Source organism: Orcinus orca, chromosome 17 (genome assembly GCF_937001465.1).
Source record: "Orcinus orca chromosome 17, mOrcOrc1.1, whole genome shotgun sequence".
Classification (NCBI taxonomy): Eukaryota; Metazoa; Chordata; class Mammalia; order Artiodactyla; family Delphinidae; genus Orcinus; species Orcinus orca.
In genome coordinates, this window is record NC_064575.1 from 11,500,250 (window position 1) to 11,520,130 (window position 19,881).

The following is a 19,881-nucleotide window of genomic DNA, read 5'->3' on the forward strand; positions in this document are numbered from 1 at the left end:
GTGCACTAAGCTTTCTTCAGTGTTCCTCAAATTAAAATCATGTATAACTCCCCTTTTGACTAAGATGAAGTTATCTTTCACAGGATCTCTAAGGCTAGCCACTATTTTTTAGTTCATGGTATAAATTCAATAATGTGTAAGAAAGCACTTTGTAAACGTTATTTAGTAAAGGTTCTACCCAAGTGTAATTCTACAGTTATAATTATTCTTTTATTACATAAAAAATCATTTAAATGTTAAATGTATTGAATCTTGAATATTGAATCTGGGCATTTTGAGCATCTTAAATAGTGTGCACTGGCTTCTTTCATTTTAAGAAACGAATTTTTTGCTAGCAAGCTAATGACAGCTAACATTTATTAAGAATTTATTGTATGCCAAGCACTGTGTTAAGTACCTTAAGCAAATGATCTCATATAATCCTTACGATCCTAAGAATAGAGCCATTATTATTTTCACCCTCATTTTAAGATGAGAGGAGAGGTGAGGTAACTTACTTAAAGTCAAGTTTGAAGTTTGTTAGCTATAAACCAGGGTGATGTTCACAGCTTTTAACAGTAGTTACGGCAGGGACACCTGACAATCAGAATGGATACTGACTGTAACCCTGCAGGGTCTAGAAGGTCAATAAATTCCATTTAGTTCTTGGATGACTGGCCAGTCCAGAGGTGGGATCAATAGCCTGGGAATTCAGCTGAATATCAGCTCTGAACATAAAACAAGACATTTGTGTGGTGAGTAAATGGAATATTAGACTGAGGATTCAATCCAGCAGATACCTGACTCTGTGCCAGACACCAAGCAAGCCCCTCAGGGTGGAACAGGAATGAGGAAGATGTGATCTGTTATTTTAAGTAGCTTGGAATTGGAAGACCTGAGACTTGGTCTTAGATCTGATTTTGGGAGCTTGGTGACCTTGAGAAAATCACTAGCTTCTTGGAGCTTCTTGGAAAATGGATTAATTTTCTAATCAGTACAACTCAGGGTAAGCAGAGGGTGATTGATTTTTGTGGAGCCTTAGATCATTAGTGACCACTTCTTAAAGGTCTGCAACTTCCTTCACATACACGTCATGTTACATTTGGCTGACGCTATTTTCTTTTTTGGTGGTGCTGTGATAGTCTGGGCTTGAACCTCTGTAAGGCAGTAAAATTGATTCAAACTGTTAAATAATTTAGACCAACTAAACCCTGTACACAAATATGTAATTATGTAAATTGCTGTTATTGATGTTGGAAGGTAAGCGTTTACCCAATGAAAGCTAAAGGTGTTCTCTAAGTAAAGTCTTTTAAGTTCATGCTGATATTTGTACAGTTGAGATGCAATAATTATGTTCGAATGAATTCTTGGAGCTTCAGGGAACATGTGACTATAGAAAATAATAATCTTGCTATAATTATTTTCAGAGTTATTTAATGATGTAATGGCTTATGCAATGCTAACGTTCAGATGCAACGGGTTGTTAATGATGTGATTATTGAGAACAGCTAAATATGTTATCATTTAAAAAATCTGTGACTGACAATCTAATTTTTGTTGCATTATGCTAAAGCAATACTTTCTTCACATGCTGGATGATAAATGTCATGCGTTACTTTCATACATGGTTCATCTATATAAATAGGCTGGGATAGGACTTTCCAAGGTTCACACTTGGTGTGTACTGAGAATGCACAGACTCTGGTATTTATCCATCCTCATAGAAACACATATTTCTGAATGTTGTCAGCAACCGACATTCTGGTAAGTGAAGCAACACAAACTAGGGAGATGGGTGAAAAGAAGCAAAAGATTGACGTGATATTTCATCTTATAGGACCAATTCCTTTCCTACCTGTAGCACTGAGAAAGCATGCTACTCCTCATATTGGTTTTATTACTCTAAGGCCTGAGTGAACTATATTCAGTGAACGCTTCCATGAAACAACTACACCTGCTTCAACTACTGAACAAGACTGCATTGTCCAAATCACCAAGGCACCGGTTAGCTGGAGCTGGACATTTGTATGTTCAGAGTTAAGAGACTAAAGAAGTCCTCATATCATTGTGTATGAATACACCCATGGAGGGGCCATTCAGTTTTGCTTGTCACAGGACAATTGATGGCATAGTACTGCATGTGGCAAAGTTGGAGAGTGTCAGGTGGACCTGGGTTCAGATCATGGCTCTGAAACTTAGCTGTGACTGTGGTCAAGACACTTATTCTCTCCGACTCTCAGTTTCTTTAGACCAGGGTTTCTCATCATTGGTTCTACTGACATTTTGATAATTCTTTATTGTGGGGGAATGTTCTGGGCATTGTAGAATGTTTGGCATCTCTACTCACTAGTTGACAGTAGAAGTTCCCCCCAGTCATGACAATCAAAAATGTCTCCAGACATTGCACATCACCCCTGGCTGGAAATCACTGCTTCAGATGTTAAATTATGAATTATAGAGCCCACTTCATAGGTATGGTAGGCAGAATAAGAGCCTCTGAAGATGTCCCTATCCTAATGCTTGGAACCTATGATGATGTTACCTTACATGGTAAAGGGGGATTAAGGTTGCTGATGGAACTTCGGTTGCCAGTCAGGTGACCTTAAAATAGGGAGATTATTCTGGATTATCTGGGTGGACCCAATATAATCACAAGTGTCCTTATAAGTGAAAGGGTGAAGCAGAAGAGGTCAGAGTTGATATGATGTGAGAAGGACTTGGATTACCTTTACTAGCTTTGAAGATGGGTAGAGATACACAAGCCAAGGAATGTGGGTAGCTTGTAGACGCTTGAAAATGCAAGAAAACAGATCCTACCAAGAATGTACAGGAAGGAACATAGCACTGCCAATGCCTTAACTTTATTCCAGTGAGACCCATGTCACATTTCTGACCTACAAAACTGGAAGATAATAAATTTTTGTCCTTGTAAGCCATCGAGGTTATGGCAACTTGTTGCAGCAGCAAACAAAAACTAATACTATAGGACCATTGTGAAAATTACGAGATAATGCATATATGTTACTGTTGCCTGACAAATAGTAAGTGCTCAATCAACGTCAGTGACGTTTTTATTATTTTGGGAAAAGTTTAGTTCATAATTCATTCATCTGCAAGTTTTAATGATGTCCTAGGCCTTTTTTTGAATTTTATTTTATTTTTTTATACAGCACGTTCTTATTACTTATCTATTTTATACATATTAGTGTATATATGTCAATCCCAATCTTCCAATTCATTATCCTAGGCCTTTTAGAAGTATCCATGGATTTCATGCAACATGCAGTCTGAGTATGGCACTTGTGCAACTGTAGCAAGAAATCCCTCATACTACTGCTTGTGTGTTTCAACCTACAATTCTATGCTCTATGTTCCCAGCTCTCTGAGTCTTTGACTCCCTTCTCTAAAGCCTTTCTTCCTGTGGCCACTACTCTAGACATGTGCCTTTGGCTTTGGTCCTTGGAGCTCTCTCTTAAGTGTGGTATCTTTTCTTGTCTTCTGATTCCCTGCATACCAGCTGTGATAAGCCATGTAAGACTTTGTCCTAAACCCGATGTAATTACACAAATTGTTCTAGCCCACCAGCCAGCCCCTTTCCTGGAGTGGGTACAGGACAACTGAATACCTTTGTTTTATGTATTTTGATGCTCTGTTGTTTGGTGCTGTTACATTTAGAATCATTATGTCTTCCTGGTAGATTGATTCCTTTGTCATTATAAAGTGTCTCTCTTTGTCTCTAGTCATTTTCTTTTCTCCAAAGTCTACTTGATATTAATACAGCCACTACTGCTTTTAAAAAAATATAATGCTTACATGATATAAGCATCTTTCTCCATCCTTTTATCTCCAACCTATTTATGTAATTGTATTTGAGGTGAGTTTCTTGTAGACAGCCTACTGTCAGATCATGTCTTTTAATCCACTCTGCCAATCTGTCCTTAAAGTGATATAGTCAGGCCATTTACATTTAAAGTAATTATTTATATGTTAGGGTTTAAGTCTACTATTTTACAATTTCTTTTTATCTGTTTCCTGTTTCTCATTCCACTGTTTCTATTTTTACCCTCCTGTGGGTTACCTGAATATTTCTCAGGTTCCATCTTGATTTATTTACTGTTTGTTTTATTTTGTTTTGTTTTAGTGTATCACTTTATATAGTTTTCTTAGTGGTTGCTCTAGGTATTACATATACACATGTAATTTCTCACAATCTACTGGTATCGATGTTTTCCCAATTTGAGTGACGTACAGAAAACTTACTTCTATTGAAGCTTCCTCTCCACTTTTAAAATATGGTTGTCCTAAGTGTTACAATAAAATGAGCACCACATTAGACAGTGTTATGCTTTCTACTTTCACCATCAAAATGATTTAAGAGAAACATGAGGCATAAGGATTACAATGAATAGATTGAGAGTCCAGAAATTAACCCTGACACTTATGGTTAATTGATTTTCAACAAGGGTACCCATTGTTTTCAATGGGGGAAATATAGTCTTTTCAACAAATGGTGCTGGGACAACTGGATATCCACATGCAAAAGAATGAAATGGGACCCTTACCTTGCACCATATACAAAAACAAATATTTTTCCACAGAAGATACACAAGTGGCCAACAAGCAAAGGGAAAAATGCTCAACATCATTAATCATCAGAGAAATGCAAATCAAAACCACAATGAGATCCCAACTAGGATGGCTATAATCAAAAAGTCAGATGATAACAAGAGTTTTCAAGAATGTGAAGAAATTAGAACCCTCTACATTGCTTGTGGGAATGTAAAATAGTCCACAGTCGGACTAAAACTTCGATCCACGGTTAGTTAAATCCACCGATGTGAAACCTGGTTATACAAAGGGCTGACTGTATTTTGAAAACATTATTGTCCATGAAAGAAGCCATTCACAAAAGGACATGTATCATATTATCTAACTGACATGAAATGCCTGGGATAGGCAAATCCATAGAGACAGAAAGTATCAATAGATTAGTGGTTGCCAGCAGCTGAGAGGTGGGAAGTTGGGGATAGAGAGTTAATGGGTAAGGGGTTTCTTTTGGGGTGAGGAAATAATCTGGATTTAGATAGTGATGATGATTATACAACTTTGTGAATATACTAAAAATCAATGAATTATATCCTTTAATAAAGTGCATTTTTTATAAAAGAAATGTATGAGGATAGTCTATTATATTTACCCCTATCTTTATCCCTTCTGATGTTCTTTCATTTCTCTCTGAAGTTCCGAGACTTCTTGTGCTATCGTTCCTTTGCTGTTTACAGAAACTTCCTATGGCTATTCTTTAAGGGTAGGGTTTTTTTAGCAAAGAAATTCTTTAGTTTTCCTTTGTCTGAGAATGTCTTCATTTCCCTTTCATTTCAGAAGGATATTTTTGACAGATATAAAATTCATGGCTTACAGGTCTTTTCTATCAGGCCTGGAAAAATGTGCCACTTTTTTCTGACCTCCACGGTTTCAGATGCAAAATCTGCTGCCATTCGCATTGGTGTACCCCTGTAAATATTGCATCATTTCTCTCTGGCTGCTTTCGAGATTTTTTTCTGTTGTTTTTAGTTTTCAGAAGATTAATTATGATTTACTTGATGTCAATGTATTTGGTTTTATCTTACTTGGGGTTTTCTTAGCTTCATGAATCTGTAGGTTTATATTTCCCCAAAAATTTTTGGAGAAATTTTCAGCCCTTTTTTTTTCAAATATTATTTTAGTCTCACTCTCTCTTTTCTCTCATTCTGGGATTTCAATGAGTCAAATGTTAAGCTCTTTTGTTATTGTACCATAGGTTCCTGATACTGTTGTTGTTGTTTTCAGTTTGTTTTCTCTCTGTTTTTTTCAGATAGGATAAATTTTATTAATCTGTTTTCAAGGTACTAATTCCATTCTCTGTCATCACTCTACTATTGAACCCATCCACTGAGCTTTTTATTTCTGACTTGTATTTTTCAGTTCAAAATTTTTGGGTTTTTATAACTGTTTTTTGCTAGATTTTCTATATTTTCATGTGTTTCAGGAGAATTTGTAACCACGTTTTTTTTTTTTTTTTGCGGTACGCGGGCCTCTCACCGTTGTGGCCTCTCCCGTTGCGGAGCACAGGCTCCGGACGCGCAGGCTCAGCGGCCATGGCTCACGGGCCCAGCCACTCCACGGCATGTGGGATCTTCCCAGACCGGGGCACGAACCCGTGTCCCCTGCATCGGCAGGAGGACTCTCAACCACTGAGCCACCAGGGAAGCCCTGTAACTACTTTTTGAAGTATTTTTGCGATGGTTGCTTTAAAATCCTTGTCAGATGAGTCTAACAGGGCTAGAATGGATAAACAAATGCAGTAAACAGTACTGCATGAAGAGTGTTGGCATCTTTTTATTGTTTTTTTCTTATGTAAGTTATAATTTTCATGGTTATTTATAAAATAAGTAATTTTCAATTATATCCTATCCTGAACATTTGGGATATTATATTAAGAGTCCAGATTCTCTTTAATCTTCTTTTAAAGCAGCAGCCTCCCTTTGTGGTGTATCGTGGGACAGGTGAGTTTGCTTGCTCAGCTTAACAAGCCCTACTCACACCTTTCTTGATGAAAATGGGGCATCGGCTGGCACCACCTTGTTGCCTCCAAGTTGGGGAAAGAGTGTCAGCTCAGCTTTCCACTGGCTTCTACAGCACACCAACACCATGCAGGTTAGAAGCAACAACATCTGACACAAGTTTCAGCGCACGCTCCTGGGCTCCAGCTCATGTTTGTGGGTTCTAGCTTGTATCTGCTTTCCCCAGACTTATGTCAATCTTCCCTTCCAATTTGCCCGCATCAATCTTCAGCATCAGAAGCAGAGGCAACAGCCTTACAGAGATTTATTACGCAGCTTCACAGTTACATAAGGTCTGCTGTAGCCGATCCTCTTTTGTATATATTCATATCTCCTAGCAGTTCTGCCTCTCTGATTGAACTTTGACCGACACACCAAAGCCAATATTTCTTCAACAGTTTACTGATCTCCCCATACTGAACTTCCATAATTTTAAGCAATAGTTGGGGATGGTGACATCATGATTTTTTAAATAAATGTTGTGTTTTAGAATAGTTTTAGATGTACAGAAAAATTGGGAAGATAGTGCAGAGAGTTCCCATATTCCCCACACCTTAGTTTTACCCTATTATTGAATCACAGCTTTATTGATATATTATATAATTCACATACCATACCACTCACCCATTGACAGTTTATAGTTCAATGGCTTTTAGTATATTCAGAGTTGTGCTTCCATCATCACAATCAATTTTAGAACATTTTCATCCCCTCTTTCCCCCAAACCTCTACCTATTAGCAAACACTTCCTATTTCCCTCCCGCCTCCCCAACCCTAGGCAATCACTAATCTCCTTCACGTTTCTATGGATTTGCCTCTTCTGGACATGTCACATACTTGGAATCATACAATATGTTGTCCTTTGGATTGGCTTCTTTCACTAAGCATTATGTTTTCTGGGTTCATCCACCTTGTACCTACTACTAATATGTCACTTATTTTTATTGCTGAATAGTATTCCATTGTACGGACATGCAGGAGTTTTAAAAATCTATTCACTAACTGATGGACATTTTTGGCTGTTTGAATAATGCTGCTCTAAACATTTGAGTACTAGTTCTGTGTGAACATAAGTTTTCTTTCTTTTCTTTTTTTTCTTTTGGCTGCGCTGCCACATGGCTTGTGGGATCTTAGTTCCCCATCTAGGGATCAAACCCTGGCCCCCTGCAGTGGAAGCGCAGAGTCCTAACCACTGGACTGCCAGGGAATTCCCATGAACATAAGTTTTCATTTCACTTGGGTATATATCTGAGAGTGGGGTTGCTAGGTTTACGTTTAGCACTTGAGAAACTATCAGGCTGTTTTCCAAAGTGGCTACACCATTTTACATTTCCAACAGCAATGTACAAGGGTTCCAATTTCTCCACATCTCTGCCAACACCTATTATTAGCTGTCTTTTTCTTTTTATTATTATAGCCATCCTTTTTGATTACAGGGTGTGAAGTAGTAGCTCACTGTGGTTTGAATTTGCATTTCCCTGATGACTAATGATGCTGAGCATCTCTTCTCGTGCTTTGTTTGCCATGTAACTATTTTCTTTGGAGTGATGTTCATTCAGACCCTTTGCCCATTTTTATTTTTATTTTATTTTATTTTATTTTTGTTTGTTTGTTTGTGGTACGCGAGCCTCTCACTGTTGTGGCCTCTCCCATTGCAGAGCACAGGCTCTGGACGTGCAGGCTCAGCAGCCATGGCTCACGGGCCCAGCCACTCCATGGCATGTGCGATCCTCCCGGACCGGGGCACGAACCAGTGTCCCCTGTGTCAGCAGGCGGACTCTCAACCACTGCGCCACCAGGGAAGCCCTTTTGCCCATTTTTAATTGAGATATTTGTCTTTTTATTATTGAATTGTAAGCGTTCTTAATATATTCCAGGCACAAGTGCTTTATTAGGTATATGATTTGCAAAAATGTTCTCTCAGTTTGTGGGCTGTCTTTACACTTCCTTGATGGTGTCTTTTGAGGCACAAAAATTTTAATGTGGATGATGTCCAATTTATCTACTTTTTCTTTTGTTACTTGTGCTGGTAACATCATCTTTTAACTGAAATTGTGAACATTAACCTATTTCGCAACACCCTCACTGGCAGTAGAGTCATTTTAAAACAAAACAAAACTTGTAATTTTGATAAAATTAGTATCTCAGTAAAACTATAGCTTAAACTCTCATCAGATGAACTGGTGCATGTGCGCAAGGCACCACAAATGCCCGATACAGTCTACAACTTGCACCACTGAGATATGCTCTACTGATAACTGGCTCTTCGAGATGAGGGCTGGATATAATCTGTAAAATAAACCAGACTTAAAATGGGAAGCCCAGTGAAATGACCCATAATCTCCATTCCTACAGCTGTTGCCAAGATCGTAACTAATGTTCCTCATCTCCCTTCTCCACAATTCATTTTATATTTTCGTCGTCCTTGGTGTAGACATAAGAAATACAAAACAACTCTTTAAAATGTGAAGACGCTTTCTGGTTCTGGACTTATACTCTTTTTCCCAGAGTTTTGCTATCCTTTCCCCGTCAAAGTAAACCTTCTAGAAATTGACCCATACTATGCAGTTTTATGAAGAATACATTACTCAGTGAAAGACAGTAAAAGCCCAAATAAAATCAGCTTCATTTTCTCTATTCTGATGCTATTTCCCCATAATAATCTCCTAGGGAAGCAGTATCCGATTTTATAACGTTCCATTGCCAATTATCTTAATGATTCTATATACCAGCAATTTATCAGGATCCATAACTGACAGTAGCAATTATTCATAATTGTAACTTTTTATAACCACATTTACATTTACATCACCTCTCTATCCATTTTCAGTGAGAAGAAAAGGACAAATTACAAAGAATTAGCTTTTCTTTTGTTCTCCCCTTTAAGTACAAGAACAGGTAAAAGATATTTTAACATCTCGAAAGAACTAGTTTTTTTATCTTTTACACTTAGACTCTATGCAGCTAAGCAGTTATAGAGTATTTGGGGCCTATGATATCAAAACGAAGACCCTTCATTCTATGCTTCTATTATAGCATTTCTCACATTGAAGTGCAATTAAGTTTTTCCACAATCATGTCTCTCATTGTGAGTTCCTTAAGAAATAATAGTCATTCAAAACGTCTTCATAGGATGCTGTATGTATTACATAAGTTATAATGATCACAACCAACGATCATTTTGCAAGAGATAACTAGTTGGTGGCAAGTAAGCAAAGCAATTCTAGGTAAAAGGACAAATCTGAAAACCAGAGCTGATCAACTTCAATTTCTATACATCAATAATCTCTTCTCTACAAAAGAGCTGCATGTTAACAAGCATGTCTCAGATAGGAACTTCTCTAAAGGAATGATGAAACTTGAAGTTAAAGTGTGTACCGAATTTGATTCTGGACCTGGGAGACAGCTGACTTCAATGACAGCCTCCTCTGTGAGCTGTATGGCCGGCCATGAGAAAGGGTCTGATGTGGGCTCAGAGCAGTAAGTAAAGAACCCTGCTTCACTGAAGGTCAGAACCTGCCTTAAAAATGCTCACAGTGGAAGTCTCGGGCCTGAACAGAGAAGAACCTGTAGGACGTCAGAGGGTGAGAAGAAAGTGGGATCCCTGGCTTGCTCCTTGCCGGGGGCTAGGAGTGGCTGTGTTCTCTGGCAACCCTCTTCAAACAGCACTTTCTCTGGATTCTGGCAACCCCACCGTTCATGCCTAGAGGTGGTGAGAGCTCCCTGCAATTGCTAGCACCAGGGTTCTTCCCCATCTTCTGTTGGTTTCCCTAAACCCTGCTCACACCTCTATACACAGACGAAATATTCTCTTTAATTCCTTAGTTGAGTCGTGCTGCTTCCTGCTGGGACCTGAGGGATATGCCAGTGCTGCTGTGCGAGTCTCCTCACAGTCCCTGGGGGGATGGAGAGTACAGGTTTATTTACAGTTCACCTGTGCTCTGAGGGTGTAGACTTTTGAAGTCCCAGCCTTACGGAGAAGGAACACTTGGCCTGAGAGTTCTTTTCTTCTTTTATCAGCTCACTAATGCTTTTAAAAAGATGATGTTTTACCTTTTATCCAGGACTCTCAATTGTTTTCAGCATGTAACCACCATATTACCAGAAATGGAGGTCCTCTGTTATTTTTTTTGTGTGTGTGGCAGATGAGAATTTTAATCTTTCTCACACCCTTTTCCTCTCCACTCTCCATCCTCTTGATTTTGTACAACACAGGGGCTTTCAGTTTAGTTTAGCTTTGTTTTTGTTTTGCTTTTTCTATATTCAATGTTTTCCTGCTTTGACTATGAAAATATTCAATGCTGAATCAGAAAAATGTACTATGATTACCTTTCCTTTTCTATTTTTCCAGTTGATAATCAACTTTCCTTAATTTTCCTAGTTTTTCTTTTAATCTATGACTAACCTTTCTGTGCCACACTTATCCTAAACATCTTGACTGATAATTTGATTGGGTATAAAATCCAGGGATACAAATCATTTACCAAAAGATTTTTAAATGCATTGATCCATTGTCTTCTAATTTTAATGTTGCTATGGAAAAGTTTGATGCCATTCTGATTCCCAGTCTTTTGTATGTCTGTGTTTTTTCATCTCTCTGGAAGGTTTTAGGATCTTCTTTTTTTCCCCCTACAATTCAATATAGTGAAGTTGATATGGGTATTTTCTTAAAATCTATTTTACTAGGCATTTAGCCACTAATATCTGGAAATTCTTATCCTTCAGTTTTGGACAATTTTCTCAAACTATTTGGTAACTTTCCCCACTTGGTTTTCCTTTTTTCCTTCTGGAACGCTTATTAGTTCGATGTGGTACCAGTCTTCTAGGACTGGTACTCTAATATTCTTACGTTTTATGTTCAAGCTTTGTCTGCTTGTTTTACTTTTGGTGAGATTTGTTTAACTTTTCCTTCTAACACTTCTATCAAATTAAAAAAATTTTTGATGATATTTTTATTTTCAAGAGCTTATTCTGGGAACTCTCTGGTGGTCCAGTGGTTGGGACTCTGTGCTTTCACTGCTGAGGCCCGGGTTCAGTCCCTGGTCAGGGAACTAGGATCCTGCAGGCTGTGCAGCACGGCCAAGAAAACCCCAAACAAAACAAAACAAAAGAAGAGTCCTTATTCTCTGTTCCTTTTATATAACATATTTTTCTTGTTTAAATATGAAACATCTTCCCTTATCTCTCTGGGGATATTAATTACAGGTTATGATTTCTTTTGGTCTCTATCTTTTGTGTCAGAGGCTATGCTCAAAGAACTGGTGACACACCAGAAAAGTAGATTAGAAACTCTGTGTAGGGAGTGGCTTGCAGACTGATAAGCGTCATTGTCAGTCAGTAGTTCTCTATACCACCCGCCCCACCACCTAGGGACATTTGACAGCAGTGTCCCCTCTACTCCTGCTCCTCCAGCAAAGAATTATCTGGTCCAAAATGTCAGTAGTGCTTAATTAAGAAACCCTGGTGTGGGGGTATGGCCAGCATGCTTTCTCATTGTGGACCCCCTATGTCAATAGCTAAAGGACTTTCCTCTGGTGCGTGCGGTCAGTTTCTCCATGGAAGAATCTTCCAGTCCCCTACCAGAAGGTAAAAACCTGGATGCTCACGTTTAGAATGGGCAAAGGGAGGGCGCTGGCAGGGCTCTTGAGCGTTAATATGCAGACTTTTGCTTAAAATCCTGGTTTTACTCTTGTTCGCTTGACCAATCTCTTTGTTAGTATCCTCTCTAGTTCAAATTTCTCCAGAGGGATGGTCACCAGGCTGAGAGAGGTAGGAATGAAGATGTGACAACTCAATTTTTCCTTTTACAAACTTTCAATGATCTTCTTCTTCTTAACATCCTCACCTTTCAGGGTGCTGGTGTCTCTGCTTTCTGAGCCATACTGGGATCCTGTGAATCAAACTGGCTTGCTTCTGGCCAGTATCACCTCTGCAGGCACTTAGATTTGACCTCCCTGTGTTCTGCTAAGTCATTTGTCATTCTTCCATCTGATTTCCCTCCTAGTATAATGTGGTTTGGGGTTACAGATGTTTCCTAGATTCAGAGATAAAATTTAAGTTTCTGTTTCCTATTCTCCATGTGAGCAAAAGGCACTGGAAATGTCTTTAAGAAGGAAGTAATCAGGACTTTATGCCAAACTGCAGAAAACTCTTATTCTCTCCATCTTTAGTTGCTTCAAGTTCACAATTAAGCATAGTGTCTTCCTTTGCAATACGACGATAGAAGCTCTTTGAGCCTCTCTCTTCTGAGCCCTCATGCCTCCATTACAGATGTACTATAGCTATTCTTTTTTATGCAAAGAGAACAAAAGTAATGAATAAATACTTTGGAGGCCCAGAGGAGAAATGAATACTTTGGTAGAACGCAGGAGGATTTGAGAGAGGGGAGTCTTTGGTTGAAATTTAAAGGCCGTTGAGCACCTGGCTGTCGAAGAAGGGAAACAGAATGGAGGGAGCAAGTGGACAGAATTCTAGACAGAGCAAACTACGAGTAAAAAAAGTGGGGCAATGTGCAAGAATTGATTCATCTAGTGAATTCTAGTGAATTCATCTAATCTGCACTCGCGTTAATCCTGTGAGGAAGATACAGTGATTATTAACATGCGCCTCACTACACATATGAGGAAACTGAGGCATAGAGAGGGTTAGCAACTTGCCCAAGGTCCCTCAGCTAGGAAGCAACAGAGAGGGGACAGGAGGCCCAGGCTGTGCAGCCCCACAGAGCATGATCTTTTTTTTTTTTCTTTTTTGCGGTACGCAGGGCTCTCACCGCTGTGGCCTCTCCTGTTGCGGAGCACAGGCTCCGGACGCGCAGGCTCAGCGGCCATGGCTCACGGGCCCAGCCGCTCTGTGGCACGTGGGATCCTCCTGGACCGGGGCACGAGCCCGTGTCCCCTGCATCGGCAGGCCGACTCTCAACCACTGCGCCACCAGGGAAGCCCGAGCATGACCTTTATGACCACACTAGACTGCCCCTTGGTGAGAAGTGTCACTACCGAGGTTGGTGAGAGCTGGGAGACAGGACTGGTGAGGAAGTTGGAAGCCAGTTTGTTAAAGGGTCTTGTATGACAGGCTGAGGGGTTTAGAATTCATCATATTTATCATGTTCCCACAACTCACTAGCCTGGGGATCCTAAGCAAGGCCAAACTAAGAATTTATCTCTAAGTCCTCTTGATCAATAGCTCCCATCCACCAAATGAAAAGTTCTCAATGCTTCTTTTTTCTGGGATGTTTCTTAAGTCCTAGGGCTGCGAGTTGCCTCCAGAGCAGTTGGGTTGGCCTAAACCATTTTTCAAATCTTACTGCTGTTCCAACTATCCCCCCAGCCTGAGCTAGTATGGCCTCTCCCAGTCAGGGGCACTACTGATGCTCTCTGGTCAATTGACCTTTTGCAGATGGGTTCCTGATCACACATACCTTTGCTGACTGTCTCTGGAAGGATCAGAAAATGGAGCAAAAATCTAGAGAGACATTTACAGAAGGAGTGTTTATATGCTGATAAAATATTCCTTGGAATGTGGGGCAATTTCTCATTTTGTTACCAGAGATTAACATGCAATGGGATCATTAAATAATTAATGGTCATGGATATATTTACATAAATATGTAATAGTTATAATGAATTATATATTAAAGTCTCTTTTCACAAAACTGCAATACAGTCTTACATTGGTAGAAGATTTTGAGCCTACATGGTATTGAGCACTTGATTAAAAAAATCAACAAATACGATTGAGCACCTCCTAAGTGTATGGGAGATACAAAGAAGGGTCAGGTATAGTCCAAGACTTCAAGCAATATATAATCTAACCATGTGCCATTTGGAATGATTTTATATACATTTTTGTTTGTTTCTTATTCTTCTTTCCATGTCTCAATTATAAATTACTGAAGTAAAAAGGTCCTGCTAGATATCGGCCCTTTTATCAGACATTCATACGTCTTACAAAACTTAGCACTGTGCTAGTGTCATACCAGGAGCTTAGTCATCATGGCTTCCTTTCTCATTTGCAACTCCTATATGCTTTAATGGTCTCTGCAATAAGGTAAATTCTTTATTCACATCAACAGTGGAAGACCTAAACATTTCTTAGTAGTATCATTTATTTCTGGATATATATTATATTCAACTAGTTAATTCTTTCCAAGTTCATGTAAATGTAAATAATATAAAAGCTATACTTAAAATTTTCTTCTGATTATAAAAGTAATACAGTACAGAAAATGGTAGAAAAAATAAAAATCACCCATAATTCCCCCACTCAGAGATAAGATTGTTAATACTGCAAAATATTTCCTCTCCAGATTTTTATATTTATCCTGAGGAAAGCACCAGAAATGATAAGGGTCTTTTCATCTTTTATGCATATGGATGCCTATTATAACATTATTTATCATATTTAAAATTAAAAACAACATAATTGTTCAAAAGAGAGTAATTATTTTGGGGAAGTGTTCATAAGAATTGGTATTAATTTTGCATTGGTAGAATTCAGCAGTGAAGTCAGGGCCTGGGTTCTTCTTTCTGAGTAGTTTTCATTCAATCTTTTACTTGTTAAAGGCCTGTTCAGATTGTCTATTACTTCTTGAGTTAGTCTTAGTAGTTTGTATTTTTCTAGAAAGTTTTTCATTTCATCTTACAGTATTTGATGTTCAATTGTTCACAGTATTTCTTTATAATCCATTTATTTTTCTATGGTTAGTAGTAATGTCCTCTCTTTCATTTCTGATTCTAGTAATTTGAGTCTCTACTTATTTCTTGGTCTATCTTGCTAAAGATTTGTCAATTCTGCAGACATTTTCAAAGAACCAGCTTTGTGTTTCATTGAATTTTCTCTACTGTTTTTCTATTCTCTATTTCATTAATTTTTGCTCTAATTTTTATTACTGCATTCCATTTGTTTGCTTTGAGTTTAGTTTGTTCTTTATCCAGTGTCTTAAGGTAGAAGGTTAGATTATTGACTTGAGATCTTCCTTCTTCTTGAATATAGGAATTTATCGTTGTAAAGTTCCCTCTAAGCACTGTTTAGCTGCATCCCTTAAGTTATGGTATGCTGTATCTTCATTTTCATTCATCTCAGTGCATCTTCTTATTTCCCTGCTGAGTTTTCTTTGACCCATTGATATATCTTCTTCTACTCTTTCACTTTCCATCTATTTGTATCTTTGAATCTAAAGTGTGCTGTGCGCAGCAAAAAGTTGGATCTGGTTTTTTAAATCCAGTTTCATAATCTCTGACTTTTGGGTTGGATTATTTAATCCAGTCACATTTAATGTTATCACTGACATGGCTGAATTTATGCCTGCCATTTCACTTTTTGTTTCCTATATGTCTCAAGTCTCTTTTCCTCCTCTATTTTTCCTTTACTGCTTTCTTTTGCATTAAGTGAATATTTTCTAGTGTAATATTTTAATTCCTTTAATTATTTTTTTCATGATTTTTGGGGTTATTTTCTTAGTGGTTGCTCTAGGGCTTATCATATGCATCTTATCAGAATCTATTACAGATTGACACCAACTATTCCAGTGAGATATAGAAATGTCACTCCTATTTAACTCTAGTCCTTCTTCCCTACTTTTGCGCTATTGTTATTATTTTACATATTATACCTATATATTTTATAAATTCAATAATATAGTTCTAAATATTATTTTATATAATTTAAAATCTTTTAAAAAAGGTGGAAGTAGACATCCACATGCAAAAAAAAAAAAAGAATCTAAACACAGACTTTATAACTTTCCTAAAAAGTAACTCAAGATGGATCATAGACCCAACTGTAAAATGCAAAACTATAAAGCTCCCAGAAGATAACATAGAGGAGAAAACCTAGATAATTTGGCGTATAGTGATGCCTTTCTTAGAAAGAATACCAGGGACTTCCCTGGTGGTCCATTGGTTAAGACTCCACACTCCCAATGCAGGGGGCCCAGGTTCAATCCCTGGTCAGGGAACTAGATCCCACATGCTGCAACTAAAAGATCCTGCATGCTGCAACTAAAAGATCCCACATGCTGCAACTAAAGATCCTGTACGTGGCAAAGAAGATCCTGTGAGCTGCAACTAAGACCCGGCATAGCCAAATAAATAAATAAATATTAAAAAAAGAGAAAGAATACCAAAGGCACAATCCATGAAAGAAATAATTGATAAGCTAGACTTCATTAACATTAAAAACTTCTGCTCTGTGAAAGATGATGTTAAGAGAATGAGAAGCCACAGAATGGGAGAACATATTTGCAAAGGATACATCTGATAAAGGACTATTATCCAAAATATAAAAATAACTCTTAAAACTCAAAATACGAAAACAAATAACCCAATTGAAAAATGGACAAAAGACCTTAACAGACACCTTATCAAAGAAGATATAAGGATGGCAAATAAACACATGAAAAGATGCCTCACATTGCAGGTCATCAGGGAAATGCAAATTAAAACAGCAATGATATATCACTACACAACTATTACAATGGTCAAAATCTAGAACACTGACAAGGTCAAATGCTGGTGAGGATGTGGAACAACAGGAACTCTCATACATCACTCATGGGAATGCTATACCCATCACTCATGGGAATGCTATACCCATCACTCATGGGTACAGCCACTTTGGAAGACGGTCTGGCAGTTTCTTATAAAACTAAACATATTCTTACCATATAATATAGCAATGGTGCTCTTTGGTATTTACCCAAAGGAATTGAAAACATAGGCAGAACATTCTTGGACATAAATCACAGCAAGATCCTTTTTGAACCAGCTCCTAGAGTAATAAAATAAAAACAAAAATAAATCAATCGGACCTAATTACACTTAAAAGCTTTTGCACAGCAAAGGAAACCATAAACAAGATGAAAAGACAACCCTCAGAATGGGAGAAAATATTTGCAAACGAAGCAACTGACAAAGGATTAATCTCCAAAATATAAAAGCAGCTCATGTAGCTCAATATCAGAAACACAAACAACCCAATCCAAAAATGGGTGAAGACCTAAATAGACATTTCTCCGAAGAAGACATACAGATGGCCAACAAACACATGAAAGGATGCTCAACATCACTAATCATTAGAGAAATGCAAATAAGAACCATAATGAGGTATCACCTCACACTGGTCAGAATGGCCATCATCAAAAAATCTACAAACAAATGCTGGAGAAGGTGTGGAGAAAAGAGAACCCTCTTGCACTGCTGGTGGGAATGTAAACTGATACAGTATGGAGGTCCCTTAAAAAAACATATGACCCAGCCATCCCACTACTGGGCATATACCCTGAGAAAACCATAATTCAAAAAGATACATGTACCCCAATGTTCATTGCAGCACTATTTACAATAGCCAGGACATGGAAGCAACCTAAATGTCCATCAAGAGATGAATGGATAAAGAAGTTGTCGTACATATATACAATGGAATATTACTCAGCCATAAAAAGGAACACAGTCGGGTCATTTGTAGTGATGTGGATGGACCTAGAGTCTGTCATACAGAGTGAAGTAAGTCAGAAAGAGAAAAACAAATAAAGTATATTAACACATATATGTGGAATCTAGAAAAATGGTACTAATGAACCTATTTTCAGGGCAGGAATAGAGACGCAGATGTAGAGAATGGACTTGTGGACACAGGGTGGTAAGGAGAGGGTGGCACTAATTGAGAGAGTAGCATTGACATATATACACTACCATGTGTAAAATAGGTAGCTAGTGGGAAGCTGCTGTATAGCACAGGGAGACGAGCTCGGTGCTCTGTGACCACCTAGAGGGGTGGGATTGGGGGGTGGGGTGGGAGGGAGGCTCAAGAGGGAGGGGCTATATGTATATGTATAGCTGATTCACTTTGTTGTACAGCAGAAACTAATACAACATTGTAAAGCAATTATACTCTAATTAAAAATAAATAAATAAAATGAGATGCCATTAAAAAAAAAAGAAAACTTATACCACACAAAAACCTGCACATGGATATTTTTAGCAGCTTTATTCATAATTGCCAAAACTTGGAACCAAAATGTCCTTCAGTAGGTTAATGGATAATTAACTTTGGTACATCCAGGCAATGGAATATTATTTAGTGCTAAAAAGAAATGAGTTATCAAGCCATGAAAAGACATGGAGGAGGAATCTTAAGGGCATATCCCTAGTGAAAGAAGCCAATCTGAAAGGCTGCATACTGTATGGCTGTAACTATAAGACATTCCAGAAAATGAAAAACTAGGAAGACAGTAAAAAGATCGGTGGTTTCCAGGGTTGGGTGGATGAAAGTGGAGAGACAAATAGGCAGAGCATAGAGGATTTTTAGGGCAGTGAAACTGGTCTGTATGATATCATAATGATGGACATATGTCATTGTACATTTGTCCAAACTCACAGAATGTGCAACACCAAGAATAAACCTTAAGGTAAACTGTGATCTTTGGGTGATTATGATGTGTCAGTATGGGTTCATCCTTGGTAAAAAAAATGTGCCATTCCTGTTAGTAATGTTGCTGTTAAACAACAACAGGACAACGAAAACCTTCCCGCAGAATATCTTCCTTGTAAATTCCACTTTCTCTTCATTGACAAGAACTGTTTTCATGACCACTGTCATCTTCAAAAGAGTTTTAAAGAAATATCTTAGCTCTGGAGTCTCTGTAGTTGAAAAAGACAAGGGGGAAGACTAAGTGGCAACTGGGTCATCAGTCCATTATGTGACACACCCCAAGTTCATGTAGCTAGTAAATGGTGCAGGACAACTCTCTTAGCCTCTCTAACAATCCGCCTGCAGGTGTTCAAAGATTAGAATATACAAGTGATTAGTATAACATTTTGCAGTTTTATGACTTTTAGATTTGTATCCACAGAGCCAAACAGAGGACTGAGAGAACTCATGATCCATGACATTAAGATGACATTAAGAGGGCTGGAAAGCTGTTGTCTGAGAAAGATCTAAAAAGAATGCAGATTCAATCATGCAATAAAAGGATGAGTTTAATTCAGCTAGGGTTAACAAGGGGAGGGTGGCAGGTGGTTTGTAGAATTCCATCTACCAAACTCAACATGTAATAAATAAAAAATAATACAAATACAAATCAAAAATAATAAAGCTGAAAGAAGAAAGGTAAAACAAAGCTAGGGAGCAAGTATTAGAATCCTGTCTTATACAGCTTCTGTCTGCAAGCATGTATCCTCAGGGCTGTGTCCTGCCTGGACTCTCACCTGATAAGTAGCCGTCTCAGGGTCTAATGGTCAGCATAGTCACCTCAACTTGCCCAGGATGTTACAACTTCACTTCTGTCCAGCTAAGTGTCCTT